The sequence below is a fragment of the Acinonyx jubatus genome, chromosome D1 (genome assembly GCF_027475565.1).
Source record: "Acinonyx jubatus isolate Ajub_Pintada_27869175 chromosome D1, VMU_Ajub_asm_v1.0, whole genome shotgun sequence".
Lineage (NCBI taxonomy): Eukaryota > Metazoa > Chordata > Mammalia > Carnivora > Felidae > Acinonyx > Acinonyx jubatus.
The window spans coordinates 62,690,278-62,702,467 of NC_069390.1; the positions used below are offsets into that span (position 1 = coordinate 62,690,278).

General features: G+C 37.2%; 1 protein-coding gene across 1 annotated transcript in view; it reads right to left on the reverse strand.

Moving 5' to 3' along the window:
- The window catches only part of TENM4 (teneurin transmembrane protein 4), a 2,866,770-nt gene that overhangs the window by 2,283,107 nt on the left and 571,473 nt on the right, over positions 1-12,190 (reverse strand). The window lies entirely within an intron of this gene.

Sequence of the window (12,190 nt, forward strand, 5' to 3'; positions counted from 1 at the left end):
ATGCTGAGTGAAGGAAGCCAGTAAGAAAAGGTTGCATATTGTGATTTCATTTATAAAACAAATGTCTAGAATAGGTAAATTCATAGAGACAGAGAGCAGGCTGGTGGCTGGTTGCCAGAGGCTGGGGAGAGGGAAGGTAAGTAAAATAACTGCTTAATGGGTACAGGGTTCCCTTTTGGGATGAGGAAAATTTTTGGAGGTAGACAGCGATGGTAGTTGAATTGTGAATGTATTTAATGTTCCTGAATTGTTCACTTTAAAATGGGTTAAATTTATGTTATGTGAATTTCACCCCAATAAAAAAAATCAAAATGATCATATGATTATATTGAAAAAGCAAAATATAAATGGAATTTCCAGGATTCGTTTAGCAATGTAAAATACAAATACAACAGACTGAAGAAGGTATGTCAGTGTGTTGAGAGTGGCAAACTATGGAAAATATTATGGATATATCTTTTATTTATATTTGTTTGGAGTAGCAACTTCTATTACTGATGACCTCCTATTTCCTAGGGGCTGTGCTAGGTATCTTCCTTATATTATCTAATTTAATACTCACAGTACCTAAATATTATTATATTTACTTTATAGAGAGAAAACCGAGGCTCAGGCAGTATGTAAATAAAACAAAATAACAAAACTAAAAAGTGACAAAGCCAAGATCCTAACCCAGTTTCATCAGAAACCAAAGATTTGTTATTTAATTTACAGTATTCCCGTTTCATGATTTTTCTCTAAAATAATTCCTTAACAGCACTGCTTTGTCATCAGATGTTTAGAAATAGACGTCTTACTCAAATCTTCCTAAACTTACTTACTTAAGATTAAAATTTGAGTTTTGCTATTAGTGGGCATGTTTGCTTTTAAAAGATACTTTGTCTCTGAACATACATATGATTTATAATGCCTATTTCCTGAGTAGAGGAAGGTAATTTTCAAAGTCAAGGTCCTTTTGTCCGTCACATTAGTTAGGGCTATTAACAGCTGACCTCACAGACAGCACTTTTCTGGCTGGCTCACAAGCTCATGTGTGACATGGGCAGCCAACCAATATGATAATACAGCCAACCAACCAATGAAAAAAAAAAAAAAGCTGTGTCCCCACTCATGCAGGGACGGTATCCCTCATCTGTTTTGTTCAATTCACATCATCCTTCCAATCTTCAGTTTCTTTACAACTGTCATAAAAAGAGCTTCTCTAAATTTCCATTCGTTGTATGTTATCTCACAGCTGTACGTGATTTTGCAAAGACGGTGGATGTTAAGTGGGGCTTATGGTGGTAAATTTGGGCATGGAATAAGTTCACAGATAATGAGTATCCAGGTACTTTTGATCGTAAAATCATGCATTATCATCTGGACTTACGATCACCATGCACAATTAAAAAAATCTGCACACATTTTTCTGCTTTTTTATACTCATCTTGCAAGTAGAAAGCATGGGCTTCAGAGTTATATAGGCTTAAGAACAGTTGCCGGATCTACCATTTATAAACTGTACGATTTGGAACAAATTGGTTAACCTTACTAACCTCTGCATCCTCCTCCAGAAAAAGAAGATAACAATGTCATGGCAGGGTCACCACCAGGGTTGTGCCCAATACTCTCTGTGAAGTGTCCAGCAAAGTGCCTGATGTTATCATTGCTAAATAAATGTTACATTTTATTATATTAACATTTAATTATTATAGCTTATTCACAAGGTTTTTCAGGGCTGAGGCTTGTGGTCGGAGTATCTGAGAACTGAGTCTCAGCTAAGATGGGAGTGAGGTCACATGCAGAAGACAATGAGACTCGGGTAGTGAGCCTGCCATTACCCCCATCCATGTCTCAACTCACAGCAACCTGGCAACCAGGGTTCAGACATCCCAGAAAGGAGACTGCAAGATTTCCTTCAGTATAAACTGACCATAGCAACACACACACACACACACACACACACACACACACACACACACAGATGCTGACATTTGGAGGTGCCCAAAACAAATTGCTGGGACTATTGATAGGTAAGTACCACCCAGGGCATACACAGTTTTAATAAGTTTTTAAAACTGTGACAGTATATTACATTCATTAGAAAACATTTAAAAATAGCTTGTCAAGAAAATTAAATTATTTGTAGTTAATATTAATAAATATTTACCTAAGTTAACTATAAATGAGCCCCTATTAAAGTCTTTTGTGGAAACCTCTATTAATATTAAAGTAAAAATATTTTTTCTACTGGAAAGATGACTACATTTGCCATACTAAGGTCATTCTTGTGTTGGCATGAGATTTCCTGATGCCTTTTTAAAAAGATTTCTTATTGTTTCTTATTATTGAGGCTGGGATATAGCAGAATAAGAGGACTCTAGGCCCACTTCATCCGAAAGATAAAACTATATAACATTCACATCAGCATATATAATCCCCAAAATGACCTAAAGATTGGCAGAGCAAGCTCCACAACTAAGGATAGAGGAGAGGCCACACCCAAGAGGGTAGGAAGAGTAGAAGTACAGTGGGAACCTAAATGGACTGAAGCCATCCATGGTAGAGAGGGAGCCAGGGGTACAGAGAAGGGCAAGAAGCAGACTATCACCCTGGGAAGCGCAAAGAGCAAAGATGAATCCCTACAACATTTGGCTTTGAAACCTGGAGGGGTTTAATTTCCTGAGTTCCTAAAACTGGCAGTACTAAAAGCCTGGAATCTTAAACATTAGCAGACTTGGCAAAAAATATAAGTAAACAAACAAACAAACAAACAAACAAACAAATTAATAAATAAAATCAGCTAATGTCATACTCACTGGGGACAAATTGAGAGCATTTCCTGTAAGGTCAAGAACAAGACAAGGCTGTCCACTCTCACCACTTTTATTCAACATAGTATTGGAAGTCCTAGCCATGGTAATCAGACAACAAAAAGAAATAAAGAGCATCCAAATCGGTAAGGGAGAAGTAAAACTTTCACTATTTGCAGGTGACATGATATATATACGGAAAATCCTAAAGACGCCACCAGAAAACTACTAGAACTGATAAATGAATTTAGTAAGGTAGTAGGATATAAAATCAATGTACAGAAATCTGTTGCATTTCCGTACACTAATAATGAAGTAGTAGAAATAAATTAAGAAAACAATCTGATTTACAAGTTCACCAAAAATAAAATTCCTAGGAATAACCAATGAGGTGAAAGGCCTATATCTGAAAACTGTAAAACACTGATGAAAGAAATTGAAAATGACATGAAGAAATGTAAAGATATTCCACGCTCATGAATTTGAAGAACAAAAATTGTTAAAATTTCTATACTATCCAAAGCAACCTACACATGTAATCCAACCCTTATCAAAATACCAACAGAATTTTTCACAGAACTAAAACAAACTATCCTAAAATTTGTATGGAACCACAAAGACTCTGAATACCCAAAGCAACCTTGAAAAAGAAAAAGAAAACTGGAGTTATCCTAATTCCAGACCTCATGTTATACTACAAAGATGTAGTAATTAAAACAATATGGTAGTGACACAAAAACAGACACATAGAACAATAGAACAGAATGGAGAGCTGAGAAATAAATTCATGATTATATGGTCAATTAATCTTTGATACAGGAGGTAAGGCTATGCAATGGGGAAAAGACAGTCTCTTCAAAAAATGGTGCTGGGAAAACTGGTCAGCTACATGTCAAATAATGAAACCAGACTACTTTCTTAGGCTATACACAAAAATAAACCCAAAATGTTTTAAGGACCTAAATGTGAGACCTGAAACCATAAAAATCCTAAGACAGCATAAGCAGTAATTCTTCTGACACTGATCATAGGAACATCTTACTAGATATGGCTCCTGAGGCAAGGGAAACACAAGCAAAAATAAACTATTGGGATTACATCCAAATTAAAAGCTTCTGCACAGGAAAAGAAACAACCAAAAAAACTAAGAGACAACCTATTGAATGGAGAAAGTATTTGCAAATGATGTATCAGATAAAGGGTTAGTTTCCAAAATACATAAAGAACTTACATAACTCAAACCCCAAAAAATCTCAAATAATTCAAATAAATGGACAGAAGATATGAATAAACATTTCTTCAAGGGCAACATACAGATGGGCAACAGACACATGAAAAAGATATTCAACATCACTCATCATCAGAGAAATGAAAATCCAAATCACAATGAGATATCACCTCACACCTGTCAGAATGGCTAAAATCAAGAACTGAAGAAACAACAAGTGTCAACAAGGATGTGGGGAAAAGGAACACTCATACACTCACGCACTGTTGGTGGGAAAGCAAACTGGTACAGTGACTGTGGAAGACAGAATGGAGGTTTCTCAAAAAATTAAAAATAGAAATACCCTACCACTCAAGAATTGTGCTATTGGGTATTCACCCAAAGAATATAAAAGCACTGGGGTTCCTGGGTGGCTTGTAGGTTAAACGTTCGACTTCAGCTCTGGTCACCATCTCATGGTTCATGAGTTTGAGTCCTGCATCAGACTCTGTGCTGATAGCTCAGAGCCTGGAGCCTGTTTTGGATTCTGTGTCTCCCTCTCTTTCTGTCCCTCCCCTGCTCACTCTCTGTCTCTCTCTAAAAAATAAATAAATGTTAAAAATAAATTTAAAAAAAAGAATACAAAAGCACTAAATTGAAGGGATATATGCACCTCTATGTTTATAACAGCATTATTTACAATAATCAGATTATGTAAGCAGCCCAAGTGTTCATTGCTAGATGCACAAAGAAGATACATATATATGATGGGATATTATTCAGCCATAAAAAAAGAATGAAATTTTGCCATTTGCAACAATATTGATGGATCTACAGAGTATAATGCTCAGCAAATTAACCAGTCAGAGAAAGATAAACACCCTATATATGTGGAATTTAAGAAACAAAACAAATTAATGTAGAGAAAGAGGGAAAAATCAAAAACAAACTCCTAACTATCCGGAACAAACTGATGGTTACCAAAGGGAAGGTGGTTGTGGAGTGGGTGAAACAGGTGAAGGAGATTAAGAGTACACTTATCTTGACAGGCACTGAATGATGTATAGAATTGTTGAATCACTATTGTATACCTGAAACTAATATAAAACTGTATGTCAAATACACTGGAATTAAAATAAAAAAGTATGTATATATACATGCACACATATATATTTTAAGTTCATGAAATTAAAAAAATTAACAATTCTCATTATTTGTATATTTTAGCGAATCCATTTATGTGCTGTCAGAAATTTGCTAATTACATTTCACATTGCACACCCATACAATTTAAACAATTATTTATATTCTCTACCACTCACTTGTGTTCCTTTGCAATATTTTGAGGTTTTAACTTGTAAATTACTTTCACTATGTATATTGCTTTTAATGAAAATATCAAGATAACAGAGATCATGCATGCTTAACTTTTTTGCCAAAAGTCACTGTACTCTACTACAAAAAAAGACTTGTACGGTGTTCAGATTCAAATAGGCAACATGTATTTGTATAAACTATGGCCAAGTGCTTCCACAGTCAGAATGTGACAGTCCTGGACAACAGATTGCTGCATGATAAACAAAATGTTCTTAGTGAAAGGATGGATGGAGGATTTACTACACAGCGAGTTGTATATTAGCACTATTCCCATTTTATACTAATAAAGAGACAATTTATGGATATGGAAAGGTACATGTTTAAGTTAAGACTGTTTTAGCAAAACAGAGTTGTTTCTTTTTAATGGGAGTCACACGCAGTATTTAAAATAAGTTACATTTTACTGTCCGTAAAAGGAGCATGGCACACAAGAATGTTGATCTCACTTGCCAAGAAAATGGAGTAAGGCTTCTCTGACTGCGCTGTCTTCCTGATCCCTATGGAATAGAAGGAGGAGAGCAAAATGGGAACATTACAGAAGCACTTTAACTCTGGGAAATTATGCAAAGATGTCTCTAACGGGATTGTTATCAAGTGGAGACCATCATGATCCACTGGGGACACCTGTGGTCACTCAGCTTTCCATTTTCCTCCCAACTGCGTTAAGGTAAGCACTTGGGCCTAAAACAGTTGGGAGCAGCGGGAAGAACATGGTTTCAAAATCAAAACCACCGAGTCTGAAGTCCATTTTTGTTACTTTAGAAACCGTGCGAATTTAATACCATTATAATACCTTGAACTTTAGCTTTCTTATCTTTCTGTTTGGGCTGATGTTACCTCATTTCATACCAATTATGAAGGCTGAGTGACATTACATTGTGTATTTAAAAAAATTTAACATAGTGTCACATTTATTTTATAGTAGTTCAACTATCAATCCTCCTTCCACTGAGGGAAAAACATAAGTAAGGGTTTGACACTCTGGGGAAACTGTGAAAGCACAACCTTCATCTCAAATGGCTTTGAATGATGAGAATCAAATTCTCCCTGTACACACACAAAAAATATTAAGACCCCGAATGGAAGCTTTTGTAGTGAAGTCTACTTACAGTTAAGTTATATTTGGGGGCAAGTACAGAAGACGAAAGGGGCTAAATCTGAAACTGTGTGGGATGAAGGTACTGTGAGGTATACTGTTTCCCTCATACCCTCCCTCACAGAAAAGAAACGGAGATCTAGATTCACTAAGTAGCATTTTCTGGACCACAAGAAATGTCAGAGCAAGAAGTGGAACCCAAGATGGCTGACAGCATACTCCGTGCTCTTTCCATCAAGCCTCTTATTATTTCTGGGCTTTTCTTCCTCTACCCATTAAGTGAATGGGCTGGTCTTTATTTTTTTCATAATTTTTTATTTTTATTGATATATAATTAACATACAGTGTTACATTAGTTTCTGATGTGCAATATAATGATTCGACAATTCTGTATATTACACAGTGCTCATCAAGATATGTGTATTCTTAATCCCTTTCACCTATTTCACCCATCCCCTACCCAACACCCCTATGGCAACTACCAGTTTGTTCTCTGTATATGAATCCATTTTCATTTGCTTGTTTGTTTGTTTTGCTTTGCTGTTGTTTATCTCTTATTTTCTTTGTTCATTTCTTTTGCATTATAAGTTCCACATATGAGTGAAATCATACGGTATTTGTCTTTCTCTGATTTATTTCATTCAACATTAAACCCTCTGGGTCCATCCATGCTGTGGCAAACGGCAAGATCTCATTCTTGTTTATGGCTGAGTAATATTCCATTTTATATATTCCATATATTCCTTATCCAGTCCAGTATGGATGGACACTTGGATCACTTCCATATCTTAGCTATTATAAATACTGCTGCAATACACATAGGGGTGCATGTATCCCTTTGATTTCGCACTTTTGTATTTTTTGGATAAATACGAAATAGTGCAATCACTGAATCGTAGGGTAGTTCTATATTCAACTTTTTGAGGAAACTCCCTACTCTTTTCCACAGTGGCTGTACAGTTTGAAATACCAGCAAGAGTGCAAAAGCGTTCCTTTTTCTCCACATCCTAGGTAACACTTGTTATTTCTTGTGTTTTTGACTTTAGCCATTCTGACAGGTATGCGGTGGTATCTCATTGTGTTCTTTTTTAATTTTTTTAATGTTTATTTATTTTTGAGGGAGACAGAGACAGAATGTGAGTGGATTAAGGGCAGAGAGAGAGGGAGACACAGAATTGGAAGCAGGCTCCAGGCTCTGAGCTGTCAGCACAGAGCCCTACACAGGGCTTGAACTCACGAGCATGAGATCATGACCTGAGCCGAAGTCGGACGCTCAACTGATTAAGCCACCCAGGCACCCCATCACTGTGGTTTTTTAAATGATTATTTATTTATTTTCTTGGGGGGGGGGGGACAGAGAGAGAGGGGACAGAGAGAATCCTAATCAGGCTCTGTGCTGTCATCATGGAGGCCAAAGTGGGGCTCGATCTCATGAACTGTGAAATCATGAAATAAGCTGAATTAAGAGTCAGACACTTAACTAACTTTCCCAGGAGTCCCTCATTATGGTTTTGCTTTGCACTGAAGGGGTTGGTCTTTAATGGTCACTCTTTAAATGGGCTTTGAGGTATGTGATAGTCACTATCTGGACCAAAGTAGACATATAGGATAACAAAATAGGTTTTAGTTGGAAAACCAATTTCAAACTCTGACATTTTCTACTTGTTTGACCCTAGAAAAGTTAGGTAACTATTTTTTTTTAATTTTAATGTTTATTTTTATTTTTAAGAGAAAGACACACAGAGTGTGAGTGGAGTTGGGGCAGAGAGAGAGGGAGACACAGAATCCAAAGCAGTCTCTAGGCTCTGAGCTATCAGCACAGAGCCTAACACGAGGCTCGAACTCACAAGTGGTGAGATCATAATCTGAGCTGAATTTGGACACTTGACCAACTGAGCCACCTAGGTGCCCCTGTAACTATCCTTTTTAAATTCAATTATCTTATATGAAAATTAAAACCAAAAAAGCAAAAAAATGGGAAATATATTAGCTAACACTCAGGGTTTAGTGGTAACTATGTTTATAAAGTCTGTAATACTTTGTCAACTGTATAGTAAGCACTATAAAACTGTAGATGTGAACATTTTCGGATATATGTTCCAATATTATTATTGATCTTATATGTCTTTTAGTTTAGGAGAAAAAGTATGGAGTTATTTGCCTATAAAAGGGCTAAGTGAAACTTTCACTTTAGGAGCACTAAAAAAACAAGCTTTGGCCCATCTTATAAGCACTTCATACTTGAATCTGCTGTGTTTTAGAGCCTTTATGTGTGGTCCCGTGGGCTCACAGGGCAGTGACTAAACATGGTAGGAGGGAGGCCCTTCATTCCCTACTCTCCCAATGTATATACATCAGCACGGCAGGGATCTGGAGGCTGAGAAGCTTATGGTGAAACCCCCTTGCCTCCTCCTCATCAAAAGCCCTTGACACAGAAACCGAGAAGCATTAAAAAGAAATGAAAAAGGTTGTCCATGCCTGTCTGAAGTAAGTAAGTTACAAGGACCTTTGAGGATTTTTGTGAGCTGCTGAAACGGGTTTTGGAGGGCTGAATTTGTGTATTTCTTTACATTTTATTACATTTCCACCTGACCACAGCCCCTACAGATGCAGCTTCATGCTCCAAGTAGTTCAGCTAGTGAATCTGAAGAAGGCTCCTGGGATAGGCCTCTTGTAACACTCAACGAAGGTTTTTTTGTTTTTTGTGGTTTTTTTTTTTTTTTTTTTTTTGCTTTTTTCCCCAGTCTTTTCCTCGGGCCTCTCAAGGAATCATTTTCTTGTGCACTTGAAGGGGTTTTTGTTAAGTGGCCTGGAAGGGAGGTTGAAGAGCGTCATCTTGGCAAAGTTAATCCGGGAGTGAAAATGCCAAAAGGGAACCAGTTGTTTCTATTCTGAACACTTTTTTCAGTGTCTGAATGCGAAACCAAAATGCTTCCACCAAACCTCCCTCATAGCACCAATGAGGATTATCAATACCTCTTTCTTCCAATCAATGCCTTCATCAAAGCTGAAGGGAGGCAAGTCCTTAGCAAGCAGGAGACTTAATCTCACAATAAAAAAAAAAAAAAAAAAAGACAGTTGCCAATCTCATCAGTCACTAGCAAAACTGCAATTGAATTCTTTAGAAATTATACAACGGACACAATGATGCAGAGAAAAAATAATTCATGAAGTGTTCACAATGCACACACTCACTAGCTTGCCTGGGGGATAAAGGCATTGTCTTTGGGGTCAGATAATGAGCCTCAGAGGCTACTTTCCTACTTTACATTCATGAGGATTTGGGCAACTCAGTTTCCTCATATCTAACTGGGATTGTTAGTGAGATGATGTTATGTGCAAAGCATGCAGGAATAGTGAGAAGTGATGCGGAATGTTTAGATAAAATAGGCACAGACTCAGGACAAAGATGGTGCATCAAAGAGAACCATTTGTACAATAACAGCTTTTGCAATTGATGTCTGGCCCTCTCTGTGTCCCTCGCTGTCCTCCCCACGTACACCCCAGGGTGGCATTTGCACGGTTCTGAGAGTGTTGCCTCCCTGCACTGCTCTGTGAGGTCTTTGAGGGCAGGTCTGTGACTGATCGTGTCTTATTTGGCTTTATTATCGGAATCTGCATAGGACTGGACTCTGAGAAACTTATCAAAAATGAATTGGATATATACGTTAGGCATTGTATGAATAAATACATTCTGTTTGGTTAAACTAACAGAATATGAGAACTGTAAGAGAGAACTGGAATCACCTGACTCTTCTTTTACATACAGAGTTGTTGCAACCCAGGGAGTCTGTTTGTTCCATCCAAGTAACTTCGAAGTAGATCCAGAATATGAATGCCCATCACTAGACTCCGAAACACTGTGCCTTCTCTACTACGTCACACTGTTTGCCTTCAATGGGCTGCTTTTTCAGTCAGATGTCAGAAAATGAGGAACTGGGGTCTGTAAGGCTTCTCATAAGAGCTACTGTTACTGCTTTTCTCCTCTTACTTTTAAAAATATACATTTGTATAAAGCAACCACGACATTTGCAGATTTCTTTTATTAGGTAAAGTGGATGCTGAAATGTTTAAATTCATTTTAACAGAATATTTTCTGGCAAAGCACATGGACCACATATGTGACAAAAATGCTGATTCCAGGCAGAGAAAAGCCAGTGCTTTCTAATAAAACCTATAAAAGCACAGAGAAAAGTGCAGTGCTGTATTTAGGAACTGGCTGGATTATTTTACAATGAATGCATATTTGAAATCTTCATTGGTTGGTAAAATATAATTTCATAGCTGATCTTAAAATACTTAGGCAGTTGAAGTAGTAGGAGTTCCCATTTTCAGAGTACTGCATGTTTAAATCATTAACTTCAAGGTCACTGATTCAGGATTTATGATAAGTATAATTGAGAAATGCTCATATTTATCTTTAAGTTATCCTAGAAAAAGAGATGTGAGCAAGTTTTCCATATGGATAAGATTGTCCCTGTGGTGATTAAATTCCTCAGGTGGAAGTTTATTTTGCCCACTTACCTATTAATATTAGTTTTGAGGGCAAAGCACTTTATGTTTGACTTCAGTTGAGTCTGTGACTTTGTAACTGTAACTTGGGACAACATAGTGGGCTTAACTAAGTATCAACTTACTACTGTGTCAAATGAGGATAATGCTGGTGACTTTGTGTGCCTTGCACCTGCAATGCAAAAGAAAGATTCTCACACTCAGCACAGACTGAATTATGATTATCAGTGATAATAATATAACAATTACAAATTAGTATCTCTCATCAAGCAAATCTAGCCGTTCCATATTGTATTTGCTTGTTTTACGCTTCTGGATATACTTGAAAATATTAAAACTATAATTTACAACATAATGTCAATTCGGAGCTGTCTCTAATTTATTCTAGTTTATCTCCTAATTATTTATTAGCGAGGTTTCCTCATATCTGAAATATGCCCAAATACCATCTTCTGTAGTAGACTGAATCATTGCTCAAAGTATTTGCAGTCTCCCTGCCCCGACGGTCATTCTTCCTGAGGAAGGATTATGTGCATGCTCTCATGTACCTACGAGTGGCCATGTGATTTACTTTGCCAAGAAAATGAGAGTGAATGTAACATACATCATTTCCCAGAGAAACTCTGTGTACAAGCTCATGGTTTTCAATGTCCCTTTTTTCCTCTCTGTCACCAAACTACCAGGGCCCCAGAGGAGGCCACTTTGTCAGTTTGGGTCCCAGAGAAAGGATGGCATAGAATGGGGTTACATGTAACCCATAATGAACATATGATATAAGCTGGAGATTTCAAAATATTAAGTGATTCAGATTTTATCACTACATAATTTAGCCTAAGTTGACTGAAACAGCTTTATAGAATACAGAGCTGTTCAAGCCCCTCCCTCCTTAAACATATCACCATCATCCATGGTATAATGCCCAAATCTGTAGCATGATATTTTATAATTCTCAGGCCCTTATTCCAGACAAACCTTCCCCAGCCTCAATGCCTTTATTCCCATATAGTCAATTACAACACCCAGGAATTTCAGATTGCTTCTAGTTCTCAGAAAGTTTTGGGCTGCAAAGAAGTCTGTGTGTATACCCCACTTTCTAGAATCCTAGAGATTCACATTTTTCTTGCAAAATCCAGGACAAACCACTCTTTCTTTAGGAAGTTGGACCCCATACCCCTTGATCCTGATAGAGATAAATAATCCATCCCC